Below are 13,851 nucleotides of genomic sequence, written 5' to 3'. Positions count from 1 at the left end.
AGAATCAAGCTCATCATAATTGGCTTTCTGGTAAACTGAGGTCATACAACAATCCCCTTTCCTCAATCACTGAGAGACCTGGATTCCCTTTCCTGCTTCAGTAAGCAAGCCTGGAGCAACGTATTTAGGGATTTTTTCTTTGTTGTTGTTAACTGAGGACCCAGCAGTAATTATGTCTAGAATTAAATCCTGTCATCTACTAGGCATTTGACCTTGTGAGTTCTTTCTTTCTTTTTTTTTTTTTTCTAACTTTTTTTGTGCCTCAATTCTCTGTCTTTAAAACCAGAACAGTGCTCGCTTCGGCAGCATATATACCAAAATTGGATCAATACAGAGAAGATTGGTGTGGCCCCTGTGCAAAGTTGACACACAAATTCATAAAATCTGAATATAACAGTATCTAATTGTTTAGCTCTTAGGGTTATTGTATGGAAATACATATGTGTGGACATACATACACACGTGTGTGTGTACACACAGAGCTCAGTAACAGATAATCCTATGTGAGTTTGTAAGTATTTGCCATTAGGATTAACATTAATGTTCTGGACATTAAAAAAAATAGTGAAGCTAAAAGATTGAGAAGCTGTAGGGGAGTCCATCATTTCACTGAAGAAATTGTAATTTAAGTATTATCATGTTCCAAGCACTGTTCTATTTCTGGTTACTCTCCTTCTGGGTGAGGGGAGACACATATAAGCTGTACTTGCAGAATTATCTGCTTGGTTTTTAAAATTTAAATAAATCTCTGTTGTAAAGAAAGATTTGCTGTTTGCGTCTTCCTCCTAAAATCTAAAGGTAGAAGAAAAACAACTTAGTCGGCTGGAATATTTTTTCTCAGTTGTATTCCCTCTGAGGTGTGTATGTCTTTGGTTAGTTCTGCGGGAGACCGCCCACCTCTCACCTCTCCCCTTAGATTCTGAGTGGAGGCTGCACCGTCCCATATGTCATATGTGATGAAGGCCTCAAAGGAATCCTTACACTTGGAAGCTACGCTCAGATGTACTTCATGTGAAGGATCTGCCATCCTATTTAAGGCTAGGGGTAGCTATGAGCCAAGAAGAAACTTAGTTTTTAACCCAAAACCTAACTTACTATGACCAACTCACCATGCTGGGAGCACCCACTCCAGCTTATACTAACATCAGGAGAGTTAAGTCCTTAAAGAAGTTGTCACTTTGGTTAGTGGTTTTTGGTTTTGTCTTGTTTTGTTTTAAGGATGGGGAGAAGTAGAGATGAGGGAACTTATGATATTAACTGAAATTAGTATTTGAGACTTAAAACATCTCTTTTTGCTAGAGATGATGAACAAAAAGTAAAATATGAAAATGGGTCCTGATTTCCCAATAACAGAACTTTCTGGACTTGCGACTTCTTTGGATGTAGGTTCTGGAGACTGTACTTAAGGTTCTGCTGATAAAGGACCCCTTCATCTTCATCTGTCCTGTGGTAGCAGCAGGAGCATGGGTCCCACCTGCCTACATGACCAGCGGCTCACTTTCTGGTGACCTGCAATGTCACTTCCCAGAGCACGGCCCCTTCCAGGACCCTGCCCAACACCATTTCCTCTCCTAGGCTGGAGGAGATTTCCAAGTTTGGGTTTAAACACATCAAAATATAAAAGAGCTAGTTACACCCTTCCATCAGGAAAATGATTTTTATTTTCTTATGCTCACATAATGAATTAATCCAATTCAGTGTTTTCCACAGAATAAGGAAGATTTGTCTGATTTTCTTTGCTGCAAATAACAAACTCCCTGAGAGAGAGAAAGGGGGGGGGGGTCATTTCTGGAGATTGCTGGTGAGGCACTTGCTCACAACAGCTAACGGGGGGCTTCAGTTGACTTGGAAGAGTGGAATTTGGGGGAAATTCTAACCACATACTAGCTACCATGATCTCAGAATACATTTTAGCATACTTGTTTTCAAAAACAGAAAACGCCTGCTTTTTCCTTTATCATTCCTCCTTGAAAAGGTTGCATTAAATCAAAAGGGTACCTTAACACCCATGACATCCTAACATTGAAAAAAATGGCTACAGAATCTTCTTTACAGTCACAACAGAAACCAGATTGTGACTGTCCATTGATATGCAAGGGGTTCCATGCAGAAAGGAAGGGAGAGGTAATACATATATTTTAAACAAGTGTATAGATTGAGGTTTTTTTTTAAGATTTTATGTATTTATTTATGAGAGACACACAAAGAGAGATGGAGGGAGAAGCAGGCTCCCTGTGGGGAGCCCATGTGGGACTGATCCCGGGACTCCAGGATCACAGCCCCAACTGAAAGGCAGACGCTCTACCACTGAGCCACCCAGGCGTCTCCAAATTGGTTTTATTATAGTAACTAGTCAATCCCAGTAGAGGAAGGACTACAAAAAACAACAGGAGTCAATGAACAAGGTCAGCAATTTAGAGGCTGTTTCTCTGGGACAGAAAAATCAGAGCAAATCCAATAAACATTTCAGTAACAAAACCTACACTACACTGTTGTCAACCTAATATAGGCCATGGTGAGGAGAAAGGGGCGGGCAGGTGAAGAAAATCACATCAGTCCTACATCGTAGGGGAAGAAAGCCTTCTCCTTCTTCCCTTGTAGGTTCTTGGGCTGGCCTAATAATTAAATTGACGTAATAAAGATCAACAGGAGAAAAAGAAATTCGATATTGTATGCACTGGAGACCCAAAGATGTGTGAGTCAAAAACGTGGCCAAAGCAGGCAGCTTTCATGACTTTCAAAGATACAATTATTCCTGAAGATTTGACAACACAGAGGAGTTTGGGTGTAGGGTAGCAAACTAATCAAGAAGTGACAAAGTTTGTCTATACAGCCTTCTTGGCCTTGATTTCTCTATCTCTGGTGATAAGGATGGCTTCTACCCTGCTGGGATACGAAGGATATCTTCCCATGAGAGATTGAGTTCCTACTTCCGGGGGACAAAGAAGAAACAGTGTCATTCCCACACCAGCTGTTTAAGTAACTTTAATTCAAAATAATCAATATGCCAAAGTGGCATGTTTGGGGGTGGCCTATTCCCCTCAGTATTCCCTCCACAAATAAGACAAGAGTAACAGTTGGCTCTTAATATTGCTGTGTATATATACAGGATGCGGTCAGACCAGGGAGGGAAGAGCCTCTGGCTACATGGAAAGAGGCCAATGAAGGCCGTGCCAAAGAGGTGCCTAAGCCCACCACTGAAGCAATAGGAAGTCACTAGGCAGCTGAGAAGGCTTTCCTGACAGGGGCCCATGAGAAAGTCTGCTCCATTTTGGGGAACTTAAATCAGAAGATGGGATCTAGCAAACGAGACAGGCCAGATCATCAAAGAATTTTGTGTTGGTTGTGTTTGGTCAGCAGTTTTTCTTCAGTCGGGAGAAACAAAATTTTGCCAGCTTATGCCAAAGAGAGCAGGGTCAAGGGGGAGACAATTAATTAAAGGGATGTGGGTAACATAATTTATTTATAATGTAATTTATTTATTTCCTTTTCAAGCAAAGGAAAACACTGAATAAGCATGTCTTCAAAAGAATCCAGGAGAGCCGAAGGAATCCACGTAATAGCTGCAGAAGGACAGTCTTCTTAGCATGCCTCAATCTATGATACCCATCAGCAACAGCTCGAAACAAACCACTTCCAACTACTTTCGATCCTTCCTTCTCTTTATTGAAAATTTCCAGGAGAAAATTGGCTCTGTTGGCCAGGAGAGTAGAGAACAGCAGCCCTACAAAGCCTGTGGGCACCGGGATCTGATTAGATCCCCAAACTAATATCAATTGTATGGCTTCCAGGAGAACTGAGGGTGGATATTCCACAGGCAGAAAGAGACCCGTGAGAGTCCTGCATGCTCTGTCAAGGGGTTTGGACTGTATCCTTCAGGCAGAGGGAAGCCAATAGAGGATGTCGGGATGGAGAAGATCCATGCTTATGTTCTCTTTGAGAATGCAAGACACTGTGGAGCAGTAACAAATAAGACCATAAAATGAATGTCATATGGTTTTGCATCTAGGCTACAAGTGATATATAGAATCCTCATGACACTTATTGGCAGACAATATCACAGGATGTTAGAAACAGAAGTAAATTTAGAAATGATTTAGTCAATCCAATTTCATTTTATAGGTTAACTATAAAGAGGCTCAGCATCTGTGGCTTTCCTTGGGTCATGAGTCCACTTATCAGCATTCAGGACTTGGGACTAAGTTTCTTTAATCATCAACACCACCCTGTCAAGCTATTGTTAAAAAAAAAAAAAAAAAAAAGCCCATTTTAAAGTATCTTTCCTTGCGGCACCTGGGTGGCTCAGTTGGTTAAGCGTCTGCCTTCAGCTCAGGTCATGATCCTGAGGTCCTGGGATGGAGCCCTGCCTCAGGCTTCCTGGGCAGTGGGCAATCTGCTTCTCTGTCTCCCTCTGCCTGCCCCTCTGCCTACTTGTGCTCTCTCTCTCTCTCCCTTTGTCAAATAAATAAATAAAATCATTAAAATAAATCAATAAAATAAAATACCTTTCTTCATGCAAGTATTGGGCTCTAACACGGATTCTGTGGTGCCTTTGATTATGTCTGTACATAATTATAGGGCATTTTTCTCATCGTCATTTAGAATGCTTAAGAAATAATGGTGTCTCCCACTATCTCTCACTGCTTCATTAATTCAGTAAGAAACCAGTAAGTCTCAGGCACTGTACTAACTGAGGGTGCAGAGTAGTAACGATATTGCTGATAATGATAGGAATATGACGGCCCTCGTTCACATGGCACTTACTAGGTGCCAGACAATATTCTGCGTGCTTTTCACATAATAATTGACTTAATACTCACAAAAACTGGTAGGCTGGAGTGGGGAGTGATTGTTTATGGGTGCAGTGTTTCTTTGGGGGGCAATGAGATGCTCAAAAATTAAATCGTGGGAATGGTTTCACCAACTGTAAACACACAGTATTGTATACAAATACTGACTTGTATACATTAAATGGGTGAATTTTATGATGTGAATTAGATTTCAATAAAGCTGCCTTAAAAAAAAAGAGAAGTAAAAGCCAAGAGGTAGATCATACAGAGAAGTCATTTGAGGCACAGAGAGGTTAACATCATTTGTTCAAGGTCACAAACCTATTAAATGGCAGAGCCGGGATTCAAACACAGGCAGTCAGGTGCAGAGTCTCTATATCAAATAATATACAGTCCCTGACCTGAAGAATTCAGTCTGGGGCATCTTTACAAACGTGAGATGTAGAACTTTGCCCTTGTATCTAAACTATGCAGATCCATTAAACACATCCTTGGGGGGTTGGGGAGGAAGAAGAAATACACAAGGAAAGCCAACAGATGACAGAGCGGCAAATATCTGTAGATGTGTCATCACGTCTAAAGCCTGATTGTGCTCCTGATGGTGTAATCAGGAAAAAAGTATCCTAAAATAAGCTACCTTAGAAAAGAAGATGAAGAGGGTGGTCTCTCATTGTCCATTAGCATGACAAGCTCAAGTTACCCTGTGTGTGTATGTTGTGTGTGTGTGTGCGTGTGAGCGTGTGTGAGCATGTGAGGATTTGGGTACATGTGTGTCTACTAGAAAAGTTCCCCTCCCGGAAGTCATGCCATCCCTTCCTCGTATCTTCAGAACCTGGTGGGGCATATGGGAGATAAGGGGATGATGATGATGAATGCATGACTCTCAGCTCGTTAAAAATTAGCTTAAATTGATCTCCAGCTTCCTGGACTTCAGATTGGCTCAAATCAAAACCATGAGGAAAAAGTGCTACATATGACTGGAGGTTGATGGTCGTTAAATGACTATTAATTAGTCATTGGGCGAGTCCCTGGTGCTAAGTAGGTCACTGCTCCAAGCCTGTTATGGGTCTAGTTCCCACACAAAATCTTTTTCAAGACCACACACTCTAGTTGTCTTAAAAATGTAGGCAGAGAGCAACATGCCTAAGTTTTATTGTGACGACTGCGACACATACCTCACCCCTGACTCTCCATCTGTGAGAAAGACACTGCAGTGTAGAAAAGACACAAAGAGAATGTGAAAGACTACTATCAGAAATGGATGGAAGAGCAGGCTCAGAGCCGGATCGACAAAACAACCACAGCATTTCAACAGGGAAAGGTACCTCTTACTCCATTCTCTGCTCCCCTTCTTGCAGGGGCAATGATCCCACCTCCCTCCAGTCTCCTGGGTCCTCCTCGCCCTGGTATGATGCCAGTGGGACCTCCTCCTGAAATGAGGCCACCTATGGGAGGCCACATGCCAATGATGCCTGGGCCCCCAATGATGAGATCTCCTGCCTGTCCCATGATGGTGCCCACTCGTCCAGGAATGACTCGACCAGACAGATAAGGAGAGACAGGAACCTCTTTATATTCATTTTATATTACTTATTCTACTTCACCAGGAGATCATGGTGCTGTGACTCTGGGTGTTTTCTAACAGCATGACAAGGAAGACTTGCTTCCCCTTCCTATCAAAGAAAGAATAGTTTTTGCAGGGGAGTAGTGGGCCAAAAAAAAAAAAAAAGGCAATTTTCATTTGTATTGTAAAATGTGAAACTAAAATTGTCAACTGTTTTACTTAAAAAAAAAAATGTAGGCAACTGGCTGTGAAAAGGACTGGGTAAGAGAAAATGGGTGGCTGAGCTCAAAATCTGTCCTCCTGCAGAAAAAACTCACAGCAGGTTCCTAGTGATGGTGAGCTCAGGGCAAAGCACTTCCTTAACCAGTTCCTATTCAACCTGTTACTACACCCAAAATGCAGAAAGCAGAAGTAGAAGATACCTCAACTGGGATGCAGTGCCCCCATTTCAGACTTTTGAGCAAGTCCTAAGAGCGTTAACGCTCAAGCACTCTGCTAACTGGTGGATAACTAAGCTATGACCTCTTGTGCTGAAGGAGTTCACAGAATTGGTGCTTCTACCTCCTCAAAATTTTTAGAATTTCTGTATCATTATTCAGCTGAATATCCTTCCCATTGGGTAACAAACGATGAACGTGGCACTCACCAGGCCCCAAACGGGTCCGCTCTCGTCTGTGAAAAACCCAAAGAGCTACATGATGACTACGAAGGTAGATTTTCTCCCTAGAGTGCAAACAAACAAACAAAAAATTCTACTTGTCATTGAAATGACAGAGAAGATACATTTTTAAATAAGGTAGTAAATACCAAATAATTTATATCTAGCTTTCCGATATTTGAAGAAAAAAGGTACACTCTCGGATCTAATTCCTCCATCTGCCACAAACTTCACATGTCCTTCTCATAGGTAACTTATCGTAGGTATTGCAGGCAGGAGAACCACGTGGTCAAGAGCTAGAATGTCTATATAATGGATTGTCCAAGCCAGAGCACTTCTGAGAGTGAATAAAGTCACAATAATTACATCGGGACAACAGAAGTAACCCGGGACCATCCCAGGCAAACTGAGACATACTGTCACCCTATTAAAAGCTTGTGCTCTGATATCAGAATTTGATGGTGGGCAGCGAGGAACGAGCGAAGGCTTTGGAAAGGACCATAAGCTTAGCACCCAAGTGGGTGTGCTAAGAATGCTAAGAATGGGCCCCAAAGAGATTGGGAATAGGACAGCCCAAGAAAACGTTCTTATGGCACTCGGAAAGAAATAACCAGAGGCCAGCCTACGGTGGTCACAATAAAAAGTGAAGACCTGTATGAGAGACCAGGCCACTAACAAAGTCAGACAGGTTGTAATACCAGCCCAAGTATTCGAAAATACTAAAGACATCCCAAGGGACTTGACAGGTAAACATCAGGCATAGGAGAGCACTTGATAATAGGAACCCCCAACAGAGCTCTGATTTAAGGGCAAAAGCTATTTGCTTCCTATCTGTTCTCATACTTCCCACCCATGTCAGTGCCAGGCTCCCAGGGGCGCGCTTCATTCCAAAGAGAGCGGGAGCCCTCCCCAGACCGCTTGCCACTGCGCAGGGCATAGAGGTAGGCCAAGAGTTTCCTTCCCTGGTAGGGTAATAAAATGCCACCAACAATTGCTCCAGACACCACTTGGTGGCACCAGTACCCTGAAATGATTGAAACGCAACCTGCTATTTTGATGTTAAACTGGAAACCTTGGACCCATGACAGATCATTAGCCAACCCTCATGTTCGATGTTTTCCATGATGATCTGACTTCTTCCAGAACTTTCACATCCTCCTTTATCTCAATCTATGGAAATCCTAAAAACTAGAAGATGAGAACACTTTATTTGAATGATATCTTATTATTTCAAAAATTCCTTTATATGCATAAACATATAATTTGAGTAAATGTGACCACCTCTTTCATACCACACTTTTCTTATGTTAGCCTTTTCCTTCTTCGTTGCTTTTCCTCACCTACCACCACCATAATTCCTCCTGCCCCTTCTGGACAGCCCATCTGAACAACCCTGTTATGTATCCATCCACATTTGTTTCCATCACCATATAACCTCATACAAATGTGTGTATAGACAAAAGAGATACAGAGAGAGATAAACATATACGTATAAAAGTTTTCTTGATCAAGGATTTAGAAAATGGACTCATAAACTATACTCCTCTACACATCTGGCTATTCTCCCTCCACTTTATCTGTGGCAATCCCTCTAAGCAACCAGTATTGCTCCAATTCACTTTTTGCAGAGGTAGTTATGTAATATCCCATGGTATAGACATACATTAATTTATTCAACAACAGTTTCCTATTAAAGAGTATTCACTTGGTTTCAATTTTATGTTGTTGTTTCGCTACAACAAACAATGCTGCTGTAGAAACCCTGTGTTTATAACCCATGTAGTAGTGCTCCTGTCTCCATGAGTTAAATTTCCAACAGGGCAATGCTAGATTGAAGGGTAAGTATATACTTTCAATTTTAAGAAAAATGTTGCTAGATTTGCATCCCCCAAAAGCTCTTTAAAATCTCCATTTCCACCAGCAAAATATGAACGACCGTACCCTTTTCCTCACGTCCGCTAGCAATGTGTATTGTTGCTTCTTTCTCCTGTCAACCGGATGGATATACAACATTAATTAACTTTTTGCTTTCCCAACTAGTTGTGATTTTGAGCATCTTTCCAGGTGTTTTAGCCATTTTGATCTGATTCTTCACAGCCTTTGCCCCAAGCAAGGATATTTTAAAGGGATTTTTGCTTAGTAAAGAAGCTAGAAAAATATTGCTAAAATAATAGGGAAAAATAGGTTTTATCATGATCACTATTATTTATATTTGATATCATACACTAAAAGCACTGGGTGCTCTGTTCAGCAGCACATACTAGAATTAGAACAATACAGAGAAGATTAGCACGGCCTCCGCACAAGGATGATATGCAAATTTGTAAAGCGTTTCATATTTTGAAAATACATTCATACATGCATACATAAAAGCACTGGGGTGCCAGAAAATAATCTTGTGAGTTCCATTCAATTCTGAAATGTCTACAGAAGATTCATTATTTTTCTCTTCATCAGGAACTCTCACTGTTAGTGCTCTGTTGCTCATTGGACACTGTATTTTTGTATGTGTTTAAGTAGGACTTGGGATTAAATAGAACCAGTCCCATTTATTTGAGTGTCATTCAAAATACTTGCCTTTTTTTTTTAAAAAGAACAAAAATCAGTAGGGAAAGAAATTGTATTTTTAAGCTTCTAAGAAGATTTTATAAACAACGGAGCCCAGAGAACAAAAAAAGTCATAAAATGGCTTGACAGTGTCCTTTTAAGTGAACATATGTGAGTTTATGCATCCATATGTGTTCACATATGTCCTACATATGCACAGCCAGCTGCTAACCAACCAGATTGTTCAATGTGTATGTTTACTGTAAAACAAGCCGAAAGTGTTTGGTCTCTTTGTTAGAGAAACAGCTCATAATTTCAAGTATACAAACGTCAGTTGTTTCTCATTTCTTTTTTTTTTTTTTTTCCAAGCCAAATGAGCTGTTGATGCCCAATTTGGCAGGATTCTAACTGAGGCTGACTCTTGGCCAGCTGCAGAAACTGGCCCTGAAAGTTCAGGAAAATTTTTACAAGAATAAGGAGCTTTTCCTAATGGCTCCCTAAACCAGAGGAAGTTGCCTTAGAACCGCAGCCAGTTTTTCCCACTCAATATCCCAAAGGGTAATCATTCACGTTGTTGGGATACTAATGGATGGAGTTAGGATGTAAAATGAGGGTCCTCTCCCTCTTTGGTCAAATGCTGTTCCAAAACCCACTGTTAACAGAAAATATCCTGGAGAGGTAGAGATCATTTTTGTGATAACAACTTTATCTATGACTCCTCAGTATCTCATCGTTTATTCCAGCCTTTGGAAGTGCTCTGCAGCTTAAAATGGTGAATGAAGTTTGGACCAATTTCCAGTTGAAGATGGAGCCTTTGGATGGATTAGGCCCCTACTTCTGCAATCACAGCCTCGAACCCAATTATCACTATCAGTATTCTCTACTATTCACCTTAATATTCTCAGGATAGCAGAAAGGAGAAACATGGAAGGAAGCAGGCTGTAGTGAAAAGAGCTCGTGCCCTGGAGTGGAAGGGTCTGTCCAGGCTCTGTCATTCCCTGGCTGTGTGGCCTTAGAAGCTTCACGCTTCCAACTCCAGTTTCTTTATCAGCTCTACGGGGATGATCATGCCAATTTCCTAAGTTTTTGATGAAGATAAAATGAAATGACCTATATAAAGGATGATGCCCAGTACTGGGGACACATTAAGTGCTCAGTGTGAATGCCCTTCCTCTCCATTTCCACTTTCTTCTCTCTAGTCCCTGCAACAAGAGAGAGATGTGAGAACCGGGAGTATTTCTTGGTCAAAGAGATAATCCCCAAATCCCCAGTCCCAATGATGGGGTGGGGCATGGGTAGAGGAGAGGCCGAATCCAACAGAAAAAAAAATCATTTAAAATATTCTCTTCTGGAAAAAAATATAATAAAATGTTCTCTTTTTATATCATTGAGACTAGACTGATAAATATGTGTGTATTCGTAAGTGCATACCCATTTATTTGGCACCTACTGTATGCCTACACAAGCGCTCAACAGAAGTGTCCATCAATACTTCTTAAATAAGTAAATGAAGACCAAGCCCTAAAGCACCACTATAATTTCTTCGTTGGTGCTCGTTTCTTGGGATTTATTTGTTAGTGACAACTCTTTGCTTTCCAAAATGAATGTCACAGTAAGGAAGAAGTATGGGTATCTGTTGTCACTATCTTACCCAGACCATGAAAACAACCAGAAGTACCCCATCTACCTTTCAGTCTCCAAGTCTCCAAACCACAGGCTCTTTCTGCATTGAAGCACTTCTCATTCCTTCTTTTTCCCTTCCTCCATTCAACCTTCCTAAAGCTGTCCAGTATTTGGCCACAACTGAAAAATAGAATTCCTATTGCTGCAGGTGTCCATGTGTTTGGGGCAAAATGAGCCACTGTTGACAATTGCAAAGAAAGAGAGAACAGCTGTTTGCATCTGGATATGGGGTAAGAAAGTGAGAACAGCTGGTGGCAGCTGCGGCAGACAAGAAAGTGAGCAAGTGCGCAGCTGCTGGTAATTCAGAATCTACTAGACTGCCCGGAATAATTGAAATTCAGAAGAAGCATGCAAGACTCGACTTAACTGCTTTACTGTATCCTGCTCTTCATTAGATCCGACTTGTCCTTCTTTAGAGACATTCCCATGAAAGCCACATGAGGACTCACAGTAGGAACATCAGGCCCCTCCTGCCCATCCATGACCCTTTGGAAAATCAAACCAAGGAAAGTAAGATGGCACAGACATTCCCTCCAGTAAGCCCACGCTTATCTTTACAAAAAGACAAGAAACAATCTATGGTTGACGAGGGAAGAAATGTTACCAATGATGGATCCATCATAAGAATGGGCAAAAATAATTCATTCTATATTACAAGAGATTATGGTCATTTTGATTATGATCCCACACTTCAGAATTCAGTAGGCTAACATAAAAATGTAATAACTTAAGTGTAGTATAAGCCTAGAAAAATACATTTTAAAACCCTGTCCGTGGTTTCAAAGTCTCTTTTCTCATGTGTATACAATCCTGTGAATGTGTATACATAGAAGTAAGTCCCTCTATTTTCTTTTTTCTTTTTAATAAAAAGAAAATTAAGATATCTTTGTATCATGCATCTAGTGAAAAAATGTTGTTTGTTTTGTGCTTTCCACTGGTTCCTCCAGTCATCTGGAATTCTAAGATAACTGAGTTAGCCTGAAAGTATGTCATCTATTTCTCATCTTGTTCAATAAAGAAGAAAAGCATCTCATTACTCCAATTTATAGAATTTCAGCTCTTTGTTTCTAAGGTAAAGTTCAAGCAAAGAAGAAAAAAACTACTACGATGTTATATATTAGTAAATAATGTACAACTAAATGAGCCTAAATAAAGGAATAATTAAACAAATCATACGGCAAGCTATCTGCATTTACAGAAATTATAATTTTGTAGATAGTGATAGGGAAAATGCTTGTGATGTAGCATACATGGGGAAGAGTCTGCTAAGATCATTCGCACATGAGAAGTTAATGCAAAATATACATCATGATTAAAATTAAGGTAAAAAGATAGGCATAAGACAATGATATAAAAGGAATTTGTTAAAATACAAGAAGCCAAAAGAGAATAACAGATGAGGCATTTTAAACTTTATTTATTTTATTTTTTTCTTTTTGTTGATAAATTATATTGGTATGAAAGATCTAAATAATAATTAAACTATTATGAAAATTACTAATAAAATCACTAAAGTACAAGCTCCATAAGGACGGGGCCCTTCCCTGTTTTGGACCACCTTTATCTCCAATACCTGTCCCAGTGCCTAATTACCAATAAATATTTCTCAAATGAAGAAATAAATGAAACGAGTGAGTCATCTGCATTTTTAAATGACACTTGTAAAAGAAAGATGAAACCACTTGCACCAATGGCATATGTGTGACCAATAAAAGAGGACTGCTCTGCTCTAAAGATCAATTAGGAAGATCTCCAAAAACATGCACTCATAGCATTTTGAAATCAGCTCTCTCCTGCCTGGTGAGATATGTGGCCCAGCCAGACCTAATGAGCCCTCAGATTATGAATTGGAAGGGACAGAGAAGCAATTCAATCCAAATATGCTTCCAACTCCAAGATATGATTCTATGACTGGGATTAGGAGAAAAGGGAGACAGAGCAGTTGCCAAAATACTAATGTCACAATCACTTGGCCCTTAATTTACCAACCGGAGTGGCCCATGACAAAGTTCCCAGATGTTCCGTGCTCCATGTGAGTAGCTCTCCTCAAAGCAAATTTGATTAATGTTTCTATCTACAGTTCCCCTCTCAAGTCCAGGCTCTGTTACCCAATCTGGCATGGAAAGAAGTGTTTGAGTTTTAAATAAGGTAGTGAGAGTATGAGATGCCATCTACTCTTGATTTTACTGTCCCATGCAACAGTAAGGTCCAGAGTCTGAAGAAATTTCATTATGTCAAAGGCTGCCTTTGAATCAGCCTTGTCTGCTAAACTCCTCCCTGGAGAAATTGTGAAATGCTCATCATTCCAATATGAACATCTTTATACAAAGTCTGTTTTCCAGGTATTTTGAACCTTCCCCAAGCCCTGCTTATATAAAGTGTGAATGTTCCAAGTTAACGTAAAGTACTCCTGTACTCTAAACATGGAGTAACTTAAGACCCTGACAAATTTGTATGTAATCCAAAATATGTTTGCAGATTTTTCCCTCTTGCCTATAAAATGGCATTAAAGGAAATGTCTCGCTCCATAAATATAACTGTCAAGTGTTTAAATGACTTACACTTCATCATCATCATCACCAAAATCATAAACTGCCTTTTCTTGTCCG

The 13,851-nt window shown here is 40.3% G+C and overlaps 1 non-coding gene and 2 pseudogenes across 1 annotated transcript; all 3 read left to right on the top strand.

The window, feature by feature from the left end:
• The first annotated feature begins 290 nt into the window (after positions 1-290).
• LOC121492254 lies at positions 291-409 on the top strand (annotated as a pseudogene).
• Positions 410-5,929: 5,520 nt separating this feature from the next.
• On the top strand, positions 5,930-6,342 carry LOC121491424 (annotated as a pseudogene).
• A 2,910-nt stretch (positions 6,343-9,252) lies between these two features.
• On the top strand, positions 9,253-9,355 carry LOC121492235. The gene has a single exon (XR_005988146.1). It is a non-coding gene; the product is annotated as a U6 spliceosomal RNA (small nuclear RNA).
• The last annotated feature ends 4,496 nt before the right edge of the window (positions 9,356-13,851 follow it).

The sequence above is a fragment of the Vulpes lagopus genome, chromosome 5 (genome assembly GCF_018345385.1).
Source record: "Vulpes lagopus strain Blue_001 chromosome 5, ASM1834538v1, whole genome shotgun sequence".
NCBI classification, from domain to species: Eukaryota; Metazoa; Chordata; class Mammalia; order Carnivora; family Canidae; genus Vulpes; species Vulpes lagopus.
The sequence above is the reverse complement of the archived record's forward strand: the minus strand, read 5'-3'. Positions and strand labels throughout refer to the sequence as shown.